Genomic DNA, 14,234 nt, shown 5'->3' with positions numbered 1-14,234 from the left:
TATCAAAGATTATGCTACTAGTGTTGTACCTATACCAATGGATGCAACACAGCTTGTAGCATATAGGAAGGATGATGCCAAAGTGAGGAGGATTATCCTTGATGGTGTCAAGGATCATATTGTTACACATATCGCAGAGCTAGATACGGAAAAGAAGATGTGGGACACCATTCTGAATCTATACTAGAATGCTACCACCAACAGGAAGTTGATTCTCAGAGAGAAGCTAAAGAATACTCGAATGAATCAGGGAGAAGATGTCACAAGTTACCTCACCAGGCTCAGACTTGTCAAGGACAAGTTAACAGCTATTGGAGATAGCCCTAATGATGACGAGCTAGTGAGAATAGCCCTAAATGGGTTTACTAAACAATGGAGTGTATTTGTTCAAGTTGTCAGTGGACGAGATACTTTATCGAGTTGAGATCGACTATGGACTGATTTCAATTAGGAGGAGTTTAGACTAAGTCTTGTCAATGGAGCCAAAGGGAGTCAGAAAAATGAGGTGGAACAAGAGAATGTTGCCCTAGCAAGTAAAGGGAAAGCAAATAAGGTATCTAGCAAAGGATCAAATTCACAAAATGAAAAGAAGAAGAAGGACCTTTCTAAGGTCAAGTGCTTTGGATGTCATGAGTTTGGCCACTATGTCAGTGATTGCCGAGAGAGGAAGAAGGGTAAGAAGCAGGTAGCAACTTTAGCAAGTGCGGAAGAACTCTCCAGTAGAATGGAAGATGAGTTTGCACTCATAGCTTGTATGGTTAGCTCAACCTCACAGTGTGTTTGGTATATAGATAGTGGGGCATCATTTCATATGATAGGAGTTAGAGAGTACTTCTCTAGTTACAAGGAGGATACCAACATCCAAATTTCTATGGGAAACTTGTCCAAACTCAACCCTATTGGGAAAGGGACTGTTCAGTTTCAGAGGGAGAATGGAAAGATAATTCCACTTCATGATGTGTTATATGTGTGAGGATTAGGTATGAATTTGATTTTTGTATTTTTTCTTTAGGATAGGGGGTTATAATGTACTCTTTAGAGGGACAAATGTGTTGATTAAGCATAAGGATTGGAAATCACCCATAACTATTGGAGTTAGGAGTGGTCACCTTTATAGATTGTAGTTTGATACTCCTAAGGCATTCATGAGCAACAGTAATTCCTAGAGATCTTGGAGAGCTATGGCATAGGAGGATGGGCCATATTCATCATGGAGCACTTAGATTGCTTCGTGAGATGGTGACACGTGTTCCAAAGGTGAGCATAGAGCATGACAATGTATGTAAGGGATTGTGTTGGAAAAGTTTGTGAAAGCATATTTTTAAAGGAGTGACACCAGATCTAAGGGTGTTCTTGATCTAGTACATTCAGATCTTTGTGGGCCGATGTCGATGAGATCTCTCAAAGGATATGAGTACTATGTTACTTTTATTGATGATTTCTCTAAAAAGACCTAGATATACTTCTTGAAGACTAAGGATGAGGTTTTCAGTCGATTCCAAGAGTTCAAGGCTCTTGTGGAGAATTTGACAGGAAAGAAGATAAAGGTTCTTCAGTCAGACAAAGGAGGTGAGTACAAAGGAAATTTCTTCCAGGAGTTTTGTACCAGAGAAGGAATCAAGAGAGAATAGACTATTCCTTGAAATCCACAGCAGAATGGAGTTGTTGAGAGAAAGGAACATTCTATATCGGAGGTAGCAAGAGCTATGCTACATGACCAAGACATGCCCCATTACTTATGGGCAGAGGCGTGTAATACAGTAGTCTACATCCAGAATAGAGTTCCACAAAAGGTGCTAGGGAAGATGACACTAGAGGAGGCTTTCACAGGGAAGAAGCTAGATGTTAGTGACTTCAAGATATTTGGGAGTTTGGCATATTGTCATATTCCTAGAGATACATGTACAAAGTTAGATCAGACTATAGAGAGGGGGTACTTTGTTGGGTACAATGAGACCTCAAAGGCATATAGGATTTTCATTCCGGGGACTAAAAGAATAATTGTCAGACGTGATGTCAAGTTCATGGAGGACAAGGAATTTAGGAGATCGAGAGATTTTCCAGTAGATGATCAAAGTGAGCAGCCAACAGAAGCTCCAAGATCAAGTCAAGGGCAACAAAGCTCAAGTACAGTTACCAGTACGAGTGTAGAATCAGTTAGTGAAGATTCACAAAGTATGGAGCAATAGGTGCAATAGGAAATGCATCTAGAGGACTTAGAGGTTGACATTTCATCCTCTACAATTGGCAGAGGGAACCATGAGGTTCCAAATACATAAAGGGATACTCAAGAGTTTGTGGGAGCTCCTAGGAAGAGTACTAGACAACGAAGACAACCAGCCAAGTTCAATGACTATGTGGCATTAGTTAGTCAGTTGGTAGATAGTGAGCCTTCTAGCTATCAGGAAGCTATAGAACATCAAGTATGGGGAGATGCTATGGTTGAAGAATAGTCTTCAATAATGCACAATGATGTGTGAGAGGTAGTACCTAGACCAATAGACAAGGCTGTAGTTGGATCACGCTAGATCTATAAGATAAAGCATGGTGTAGACAGTAGCATCAAGAAATAAAAGGTGAGGTTCGTGGCAAAGGGGTTCTCTCAAAAGGAGCGAATAGACTATGAAGAGAAATTTGCTCCAGTTTCTAGGTATACTTCTATATGAGCTATAATCTCAATTGCAACATAGATGGGATGGAAAATCCATCAAATGGATGTCAAGACATCATTCCTTAATGGTGAGTTCAAGGAGGAGGTATACATAGAACAACCAGAAGGCTTTGTAGCACACAACAAAGAGATCCACATGTACAAATTGAAGATAGCATTCCACAGACTCAAGTAGGCTCCTAGAGTGTGGTATGAGCATATTGATACATACTTGAAGAAAATGGGCTTTGTGAAGAGTGAAGCAGATGCTAACCTCTACTACTTGGTGGTTGAGAGTGAGATTCGCATTCTTGTTCTTTATGTGGATGACCTATTTCTTACAGGTTCACTAGGGCTCATAGTGGATTGCAAAAGGAACCTTGCAGAAGAGTTTGAGATGAAGGATTTAGGACTTATGCACTCTTTTTTGGGCATGGAAGTGTGGCAGAAAGATGGGAAGATTTTCCTTGGTCAAGGGAAATATTGCATTGAAATCTTGGAGAAATTCGGGATGGAGGATTGTAAAGCCATATCTACACCCATGATCATGAATTGGAGGAAGGTAGATGCATCTAAGGAGAAGGATGTAGATCCCACTTTATATAGATAGTTTATTGGTTCGCTTATGTATTTGGTCAACACTAGACCAGATATAGCATTTGCAGTTAACTCTTTTAGTTAGTTCATGGTTGAACCAAAGAGAATGCATTGGATAGCGATTAACCATGTGCTACGTTACTTGCATGGTAAAGTCGAGTATGGGATCAAATATGTTCGAAGTGAAGGTATCAGGTTGATAGGCTATACTGATGTAGATTGGGCAAGGAGTGCAATAGAAAAAAGAAGCACTTCAGGGTGTTGTTTTAGCTTGGGATCAGGAGTTTTTTCTTGGTTCAGCGAGAAGCAGAAGCCTGTGGCTCTGAGTTTAGTAGAAGCAGAATACATAGTAGCTAGCATGGTGACATGTGAAGCTATATGGCTTCAAAAGTTGTTAGTAGCTTTGTTTAGTCAGAAGGTTGAGACTACTATGATACATTGTGATAATCAGAATTGCATCAAGTTGTCTGAGAATCTAGTATTTCATGATAGGTCTAAACATATAGATATTAGATATCACTTCATCAGAGATTGTGTACAAAGGGGAGTTGTTCGGCTACAATACATACCTATAGAGGAGCAGGTAGCAGACATTCTGAGTAAGGAATTGGAGAAGGCAAAATTTATCTTCTTCAGAGATAAGTTAGGTGTCTTGCAGAACAACTTCCTTGCTAAGAGGGAGTGTTAGTTTTGTTAGCTTTGGACAGTTATTTGTCCATTTGCTATTATTTAGCAAGTAATTGTTTTGCTAACTAATTGGTTAGATTAGAAAAAAATATTTGTAAATTAATTGACCACTTTTGGAAACAACTAGAAACTAACTTGGTTAGGGTTGTTAAGTTGTTTTAATCTCAACCGTCGATTGTAAATCAATCTCGACCATTGGTTTTCCATTAGGAGTAGTATAAAAGGAGGTTAGGGGGGCATTTGGAGAATATGAAGTTTGGAGAAACATTTACAGTACTAGCAAATGAGTTTGTAAGTTTGCAGTGTTAGCAAACAGTCTTGCAGTGTTAGCAAGGGTGCAGTTTTAGCATGGGAATAGTAGTGGGGAATATCAGCGGGAGAAATTATGAGGTTGTCAAAATTCTAGTAGTAAGAGGCAAGGAATTTTGTATCTCTTGATTTGCTAAAGTTTAATATAATTCCTCATCCATAGAACTATTTTTCCCTTAGAGGTTTTTCCAAGGGCAATTTGTCCAAAAATATTGTATTCACTATGTTGCGCATTTCTTTTCGTATTTTATAAGTGAAGTTGTAGTTGTGTTATTTTTCGATATTAGCTGGAAATTTATTTTCAGCAATTTAATAATTATTTATGATAGGAGATTAATAATCAGTGATTGCAATAGTTAAATTTTTTACACTCATGCAACAAGTCGTGCCTTTTACTTTATTTCAGATACATAATTTTCTTACTCGTTCAAGCCGTCCCCATAAACATTTGTCTCCCTTCATTGCTACAGTAAAAGAAAAAAGAAAATAAATATCGAAAAAGTTTAGGAATATTTTTCCCTTCATTTTTTTAGATTGATTTTTGTTTTGATAATAGAATACTGAATATAATTCAATTTTTTAAATTAAAATATTGAATATAATTGTAGAAAAGTTATATTTTTATTTGTTAAAATAAAACAATCTGAGGGTTAGCAATCAAAATGGATTTTAAATCTGGAGTCTATAAACTCATTGTGTCTTCTAGAAACTAAAATGTTTCAAAAAAATGTATATATATTATACTATTGAGTAATAGAAAAAGCTTAGAATGATGAATTTTTAACATTGAAACTTTAACATACTATTGGAGAATCTCTTCTACACTCATGCGGTATAAATAAAGAGAGGCGATAGGAGTTAAGGGCCCGTTTGGTTGCTGGCATAGGAATTGAAAATTAGAATAGAAAAATGGAATGGGAATGGAAATAGGGAATGGGAATAGAAAAGGGCAATTCCAATCCTATTTGGTTCACTTGGAATTTGACTGAGAATATGTCAATCCGTTGTTTGGTTATACAAAAATGCAATAGGAATAAGGTTAAGTTTTGTTATTTAAAAAATATTTCTGTTAATTTTTTTGTTTTTAATTTAGTATTTTTTTGTTAAATTTTTCAATAATGATAAAAAGGTTAAATTTATTTTCATTTTTCTTTATTTATTTCATTTTTAAAAACAAATAGATATTAAAAAAACATTGAAATTTTTTTTTAAAAAAAATCAAAAACTAATTTTTTTAAAAAAAATTAGATTGGGAATAGGAATGGCTATTCTAGTTCCAACTATTTTTTGGCATAGACATATGCTCATTTTACGGGAAAAATTGGAATATGTCTTCCTATTCCCAATTCTGATTGAGCATACCAAACAATAAATATAAAACATATTCTAATTTTTTCTTCCTATTCCAGCAACCAAATGGGCCCTAAAGGCATTGGAATAGGAGGATATACAGTAACATGAATAGTCTCAAACAAATGTGGGCCGAAGTAGCTATCAGGAGGCATACATGCTATGATGTGTAAAAGGATAAGTCAAGGAATAACATATGAAAAGTTTCAATAAGCAAAATTGTTTTTCGATTTTGTAAATATAATTTCATTTTAGCTATTTGCATTCTTATTCTAGAAATTTGAGTAAGGACATTGCATACATATTGATTCCTTACAACATAGAAATCCTTAATGCAGGTAATTTGTTCTTTGATAAAACTTTAGGACACAATTTGATCTTCGTGTAGACTGTCAGACAAACAATGTATTTGCCAAGTAAATACCTAATTTGTTTACACTTTAAAGCTCATATAGCATATTAGCAATGTAGTTTAAATAGATTTTGGAAACCATAAGGAGTTGAGCATAAAGAGGAGATTCTTAGTATAGAGAGAAAATGCAACAATCTATCCTAATTTGTAGCAAACCCAAACAAGAAAAATTTCTACATATAAAAATTGAACTAAAACCACCATTCTCTTTGATCTTTCAACATTCATACACATTGAGAAAAAAACAAAATGCAATAAGTGTAAACATTCACACACACTGAGAAGAAAATGTAATTCAATAAGTGCAAAGAAAGCCAGATTTGGAACCTGGTTGAGATGGTTGCCAACTAGTCTCAAATTCTTTTCATCTGCCTAACAATTCATCATTGAAAAATTCCCTGCTTCAAACCAAACATACTATAGAATTATGAAAATGTAATGACAAATGGTAAGAAACAAATAATTGGCACAAAGCAGAACGATCTGACTTACTCTACAAGTTTCAAAATTCCAAACAATGTCAAGTTACAATCAATGGCATGCAATGTATATCAGGAGACAATTACAAAAAATGGTTTCAGATGGCATTGTTATCGCACATACAATTACACTAGCCTTTAATTAAATTTTTATAATTATTATTCTGCAACATATAAAATTAAAAATTTTTGGCATCCTTGATTTTCTCATCATGGTTGATAGGGAACATTGGATTCTAGCACTTAAAATCAAATATTTCACAATAGGCTTAGAGATAACAACGATAGTTGTGACTATTTAGGCATGAAGGCTCCTTTTAGAAACCACTTCCATGATTTAAACTCAATATGCTGAAAACACATATTATATTTGAAATTCATTATGTAGTCCCATCTTAATATCCAATCAAAACCAATCGAGTAATAAGTCTTTTATTTATTTTTTAAATGATGAATTACACAGATTTGAAATGTTTCACGATTTGAGCGGGTCTCGTATGAGACTAAAGTAGACTCTTGGCTAATAAAATATCATTTCTAATAATAATAAGATAACATCAATGTGTTTTACACAATTTTAAACTATGTCATTGAATAGTAATTACATTTTCTTTCTAGCATTTCTATATCCTACTACACAAATATTAAATTAAGGAATTATTTTTTAAAATATTTTAAAATTATAATACTTAATATCATTATTTCAAGAAATTTATAATTTTTATTTACAAAGTAAATACATAAGAAAATGAAGAATTAGATCACAATTTTTTTTTAAATCCAATACAAACTCAATAATGTTTTAAAAAATATCAATTTAAATTATTAGGAACCAATATTATGTTTTAGTAACATATATGTTTGACTTTTGATTAATTTGAATTAAAAAAATTTTAAAAATTAATTTTAAATTAATAAACACCAAAAAAAATTATAGTTTGATATTGGAGTTAATTAATTTCATCAAAACTTTAAAATAAATTATTTATAGTATAATATATAGTAAATGAATCACTAAAAAATTATTCGATTTAATTAACAAAGTGTTAAAGACTTATTGTAATGATCCCATTATTGTACTTGTTGTAGGCAATGTACTATTGCATTCAATTCAACTCAATTAATCAATAGTTTTGCACTCATCGATCAATCATAGATAAACAGGTGTTTCTTAATTACATATTTCTAAAGTTTCCATAAAATTTTATTAATTAGATATATTATATAAATGACTTATTTCAATTATGATTGGCTCAATCAATTTGGTCTTATAAGACCCCTTTTTTTGGAGCCATACTCCATAATCATCTTTTCCAGCAAGATTTTAGGATTATAATCTTAAGATCAAATTTAAATATTTTACAAATTATTTATTTAATTTTTTCATCAATGTTTCAATTAATATGTGCTTTATTTTAATTAAGATATTTAATTCTTCTCAATGACAAATTATATTATATTTTGAAATTTTATTTCTCTATTTCAACTTTGCCATTTAATGAATATAATCTATTTTTTAAATTCATTTATAAATATTTTCTTACTTTACCAAAAACATCACAACTCAATTCAAATTAAATTTATAATAAAATATTATTTTAAAAGCTTTTTTTTTATAATCTATTTTATAATATTAAAATTATATATTATATAATGAAAAAAAATATTATTATTCCTCTATTTTTTTATCTATGATTAATTATTATAATATTCAATAGTTATTTCTATTATAATTTATTGCATATTAACTTCTTTTTATTTCGCTTTTTTCTAATAATTATTTAGTATGTTTAAATAATAAATAATAAAGATAACATGATTCATATTAAAAATATTGATATAAAATTGTTGGAGAACATAAAATTGATATAACATGTCAAACAGGGCTGGAGAAGCATTGGTTGCCGGCTAGGCTAGGGTTGTTTAATCTTTACTCTTTTTTTTTGTTCTGTTTGGATTGCTAGCTGCTGGACATAGTTTGCGTGGGTGTTTTTGGAAATCTTCTACAGTCAATTTTGGATTGGGGTTTTTATTGTTTGCATGGCAGGGCTTGGGATTTCTTTTCCGTTAGTGAGAACAGATGGTTCTTCTCGAACTATGCATGCAATGCAATCTGAATCATTTTATTCAGGGGAGAGCTCCAAGTTGAAAAAAGTTAATGGTTGTTTTCCGCGTAGCCATGATCGCCCTGTTCTGGTTATTCCTCCAATTGCTATAATGGAGGACATTGAATATTGGACCAAGCATGCTTTGATATGCAAATTTCTTGGAATCCGGATTTCCCTTTCCGCTCTTGAGGTATGGATCCACCGCTCATGGCAGGTGGAAGGTGATATGGAGATTATGTTGGTAGGGAATACCTTTTTTTTTGTTGTATTCTCTTGCATGTCTGATCGAGATCGTGTTTTTGAAGGAGGCCCTTATTTCTACAACCATGCGGGGTTATTTGTCAAACCCTGGCATTCAGGATTTAATTCTACTGAGGATCTCCCTTCAATAGTGCCAGTTTGGATTCGCTTGCCTCGCCTTCCCTTGGAATTTTGGCGTGAAGACATCCTTTGACAAATTGCTACTTTGTTGGGGAAGCCGGCTGTGATCGCACATCAATCCCTTGATAAAAAGGTTATTTCTTATGCTCGAATTTGTGTTCAAATTAATTTGAATAACCCATTACCAGATTCCTTCGAAATCTTGGGGCTTCTTCTTGGGTGCAGCAGTTAGATTATGAATCCCTCCCTTTCCGCTGTTGGATTTTTCATGAGTATGCTCATTTACAGCATCAGTGCCCCCATAACTCAACTTTCAAAGGAGTGGATGGTTCTACAACTGGTAATGCTGGTGGTTTGGCAGATACTACAGGGAAAGGACAATCTCAGATGGCTAATACTACCAGGGGGATGAATCCACAAGATGCTACAGGTAAGGGCAAGTCTCAAATGTAGGATAAGGATGGATTTACCCCTCTTCACCCTCAAGCTAAAGGATGTGGTCAAAAGTGGCCTTTGAAAGAAATATTATCTGATTTAGGTTTTAACCGCTTCGAGGTGCTAGATAGTATGGTTCTAGAGGAGGGTATTCCTCCTCCTATCTCTTTTGATCCAATTTTCCCAGATGAGGGATATGTTCCTAATGATGCTTGTGGGGCATCCCAAGTTGTAGTATATCAGAAATATGAGGTCCCTGTAGCTCCTATGACTAAGGCTCTGGTGACTCCTACGGTGTTGGAGGATAATGATGTTGTTCTGGCTAACTTGGTTAAGGATGTGCTACCATCAGGTAAGGGAAAGGGATCTCCTCTCCCTTGGGGTTGATGCCTCGACCCTTTAAGTGGGTTTCTTTTACTCCTCCTCTAAGTAGTGTGCACAAAACAGACCAAGAGAAGATTAAACTCATAGGAGATATATTGATTGAGTCTGGTTCAGTGAAACCTTTGGATTCTCATTTTCCCAATTCTACCCAATGATGATTATTCTCTCATGGAATGTTAGTGGGTTGAATAGCATCCCTAGACAAAAGGCTATTCATAACTTGGTGGTTGATCATAGTCCTGATGTTTTTTGTATCCAAGAGACTAAGCTCTCTATGGAATCTATGGTCCAACATGCCTCTAGTATTTGGTCTCGTACCAATGTCAGTGTGTTGGGGCAATAGGCAGTGCTTGTGGTTTAGCTATATTTTGGGATCCTCAAAAAATTTCTCCCTTTGGCTAGGTGTCTTCTCGCTCAGCTCTCTCTATGGTTGCTTCTACTCTAGACTCAGGAGAGCTAATCATGGTTACTAATGTGTATGCACCTGTTGATCTTCCGGGAAAGGAGGAACTTTGCAAACATATTCATTATGTTAGAAATTCTCATCCTTATCATCCTTGGGTGTTAGCAGGGGACTTCAATTTAGTTTTAAGTCTGGAGGAGAAGCATGGTGGTTTGGCTAGATTGGGGCCTTCTTCTGCTCTTCTTTGGCAACACATATCTCTTTTGCATCTCTCTGATGTTAAGCCTTCTAACGGTCTCTATACTTGGAATAATCACAGGACTGGTGTTGCTGCTATCTCAGAATGTCTAGATAGATTTCTTGTTTCTTGCTTCTGGGTTAGTGGCACCCTTACTATCTCTTCGAAAATCCTTGATTGGAGGGGTTCAAATCATTGTCCAGTCAAATTTTTTACTATAGGGGCTTGTGTTCCAAAGCATCCTCCTTTTAAGTTCTAGTTGATGTGGCTTCGTGACTCCTCTCTTCATGATTTTGTTTTATGTTGGTGGAAAGATGGTGCTCCTGCATATGGTATTGCAATGTTCTCATTTTCTAAAAGGCTTCAATATGTTAAAAGGAAAGTCAAGATATGGAATAGGCAATGCTTTCAGAACCTTCACTTTATGAAGCGACTTGCTCAAGAAGATCTTGATGTCATCACAAGGGAGATTAGAGATCGAGGTTTCTCGGAGGATCTTGGCAAGGCTGAATCCCTTGCTTCTAGAGCTCTAGAAGAATGGGAAATTCGAGAGGAAATTTTTTGGAAGCAAAAGGCTAGAGTTGATTGGCTCTAAGAAGGTGATCGAAACACTACATTTTTTCATAAAATAGTGCAATCTTGCCAAAATCATACCACTATCTCTTCTTTCGTTAATTCTCAAGGTATCCAACTGAATTCCTTGCCAACTTTGTTCTAGGAGGCTACTTGGTACTTCTCTACCCTCTTCTCTGAGGATTCTCCTCCTGCTGATAATGAAGAAAATATTATTTTGTCCTGTATTCCTTCCCTTATCACTCAGGAAATGAATGATTATCTCATGCGTCCAATATCTTTGGAAGAGCTAGAGGAGGTGGTCTTTGGCATGCCTAAGGTGAAGGCTCCTGGTCCTGATGGCTTTCCAGTTGAATTCTTTCAAGAATTTTGCGACATCATTAATCATGATTTGTTGGAGGTGGTTAAAGAATCCTATGCTAGCAAGTAGATGCTTCAAGCTTTGAACTCTACATTCTTGACTATTATTCCTAAGAGAGAGGGTGCTAATCAATTGGAGTTTTTTAGACCAATTGCCTTATGTAATGTGGTTTACAAATTTATTACTAAGTTGATTACTGGGAGACTGAAAAGGTGGCTTCCCATTATTATCTTAGAAGAACAAGGTGGTTTTGTTGCTGGCAGAAATTTTTTGGATGGGGTGGTTATTGCTACTGAGGCTATTCACTCTATGGCTACTTCAAGGGAGAGAGAAATGTTTGCTAAGCTAGATATGGTTAAGGCCTATGATAGAGTTAAATGGAGTTTCCTAAGGAGTATTCTTCTTTCTTTTGGATTTAGCTCTGACTGGGTGAGTTGGACTATGAGTTGTGTTACTTCGGCCTCTTTTTCTGTTCTTATTAATGGTCAACCTTCTCAACTATTTGGTGCTTCTAGAGGCCTCCACCAGGGTGACCCTCTCTCCCCATATCTATTCATCATCATGGCTGAAGGCTTGGGCAGATTCATTAAGTATCAGGTGTCCCAATATTCTATTCAAGGCTGGCGGTGGGGTAATGGCTTACCTTCTCTTTCCCATCTTCAATTTGTTGATGATTCTGCTCTTGCGGGTCTTGCTAGGATCAAAGAAGCTGAAGCCTTTCGACATGCTTTGGATGTTTATTTGGCAGCTTTAGGCCAGAAAGTTAATGAGCACAAATCTTCCATTTACTTTTTGAACACTCCTGATTCTATTCAGCACATGATTGTTGGTATCCTACGGTGTCAGATTGGGTCACTTCCTTTGACTTATCTTGGCATTCCTATTGCTGTTTCTAGGCAGCCACATCTCTTTTGAAAAAATTTGATTACCAAGCTTCTGGATAAGGTAAATCATTGGACTCATAGATGGCTTTCTACTACTGCCCGTGTTACTCTTCTTCAAGCTGTTATCCAAGCTCTTCCTACTTATTGAAGCATGGTTCAAGCTGCTCCTATTTACTTTCTCAAGGATTTTGATGCTCTTTCCTGAAAATTCCTTTGGAGTGGTAATTTGCGTAGTACTAAATGGAGCTGGGTTAATTGGGCAACTATTTGTAGGCCTAAAAAGGAGGGCAGTCTTGGTCTTCGGTCTGCTCTCTTGAGTAGTCAAGCTTTGGCTGCTAAACTTTATTGGCGATGGTGCTCTGGACAACATCAACTTTGGGCTCGTATTATCACTCATAAATATTTTCATGGTGATGATCCTTGCTCTATTTTCGCACTTCCTCTTGAAGGTCGTGGCTCAATAGTTTGGCATAATTTGAAGATAGGTGCAATGTTGGTGAAGAGGGGTCTATTCTGGATATGTAAAGGAGGTTCTCAGGTTTTCTTTTGGTCTGATGCTTGGAATGGATTCCCTTCCATTTTATCTGTGCACCCTCATCTTCAATCTCTTTGTGACTCTTTTCTTGCCACTAGATGGGATAAAGTGGCTCATTACAAGACTCCTTATCAATTGGGATCTATTGTTGATTACAGATGGAAGAATTCTCTTGATTGGCCTCCTCGAGGTACAGACAGGGATCGTCAGGAGCTTTCTCACATTTTGGCCTCTAGAGAGTGTTCCTCTTTGCTTGGTGCAGATTTTTTGGCTTGGGGTGGTACCTTGTCTAGTAAATATCATGTCTTTGCTGGGTATCAGGAGATAACTAGACAATTATTTGGGGATGCTGAGGTCCCTTGGTGGAAGAAAGTTTGGAATAAAGTTTCTTCGTCCAAGTGCAATTTTTTTATGTGGCTAGTGGCTCACAACCATTGTCTTACCTGGGATAATATTTGTAAACAGGGATTTCAAGGCCCCTCTTATTGTGTTTTGTGTGGTAATGGAGAGGAGTTTGTCTCCCATCTATTTTTCCATTGCTCCTATTCTACTCAGATATGGCACCTTTGGTGGAGTGCTTGGGGTTTCTCTTGTAGGCATGCTTCCTCTTTGCTTGAGTTTTGGGCCCATTTGGGTAGTGCTCCCTCCAAGTCTTCTTCTCTCCATGCTGCTTGGATTGTTGGCCCATCTTTCAAGCTTTGGCATATCTGGTTGGCGAGGAATCGTTGCATATTTCAAGATGTTCGGCTTGGTGTTTTGCATCTTTGGTGGAAGATATCACATTCTCTTCAAGAAACTATTCATGTGAAGTGTGAGCTTGATGGGGGTATGGATCTAGTTGATCTTATTATCTGTAATCTCTTCAATTTTCATCTTCAAGATGGGGCTGTAGCTCAAAGATTTCCTTCTGTGTCCAAGCAGCTTCACCATCAGAGGAAGGGTCGGGTTAACCGGGATGGGCATTGGACTTCTCCTGCCTATGGAGTTCTGAAAATTAACACTGACGGTTCTTCCTGTGGGAATCCTAGCCTTGCTGGTATTGGGGGAGTGGCTCGTTGTAGTTCTGGGGATGTTAAATTTTTCTTCTCAAGTCATAACGGTGATTACACTAACAATCTCATGGAAGCTTAGGCTATTTTATATGCTGTGGAACAATGTTGCTTGCAGGGATGGAGTAAGATTATTTATGAGTCTGATTCCCAGGTGGTGATGAACATGCTTTCTTCGCAGGAGCTTGAGGATGTTATTTGGCAGTTGGCCACTGTTGTTAAGTAGATTATTCTCTTCTCTACCCCTTTTCAGTTCATTAGGTTCACGTATATTCCTTGTGAATGGAACAGAGCTGCTGATTGTTTAGCCAAATGGGCTTCTAGTCATGATCTGGGTTGGAATATTAGGGATAGGAGGCAACTGTCCTTTGAGATGGTGCAAGAATTTGATGATCTTGT

Source organism: Cupressus sempervirens, chromosome 7, assembly GCF_028749045.1.
Source record: "Cupressus sempervirens isolate cs-2001-9-10 chromosome 7, ASM2874904v1, whole genome shotgun sequence".
Lineage (NCBI taxonomy): Eukaryota > Viridiplantae > Streptophyta > Pinopsida > Cupressales > Cupressaceae > Cupressus > Cupressus sempervirens.
Note: the sequence above shows the minus strand (reverse complement) of the source record.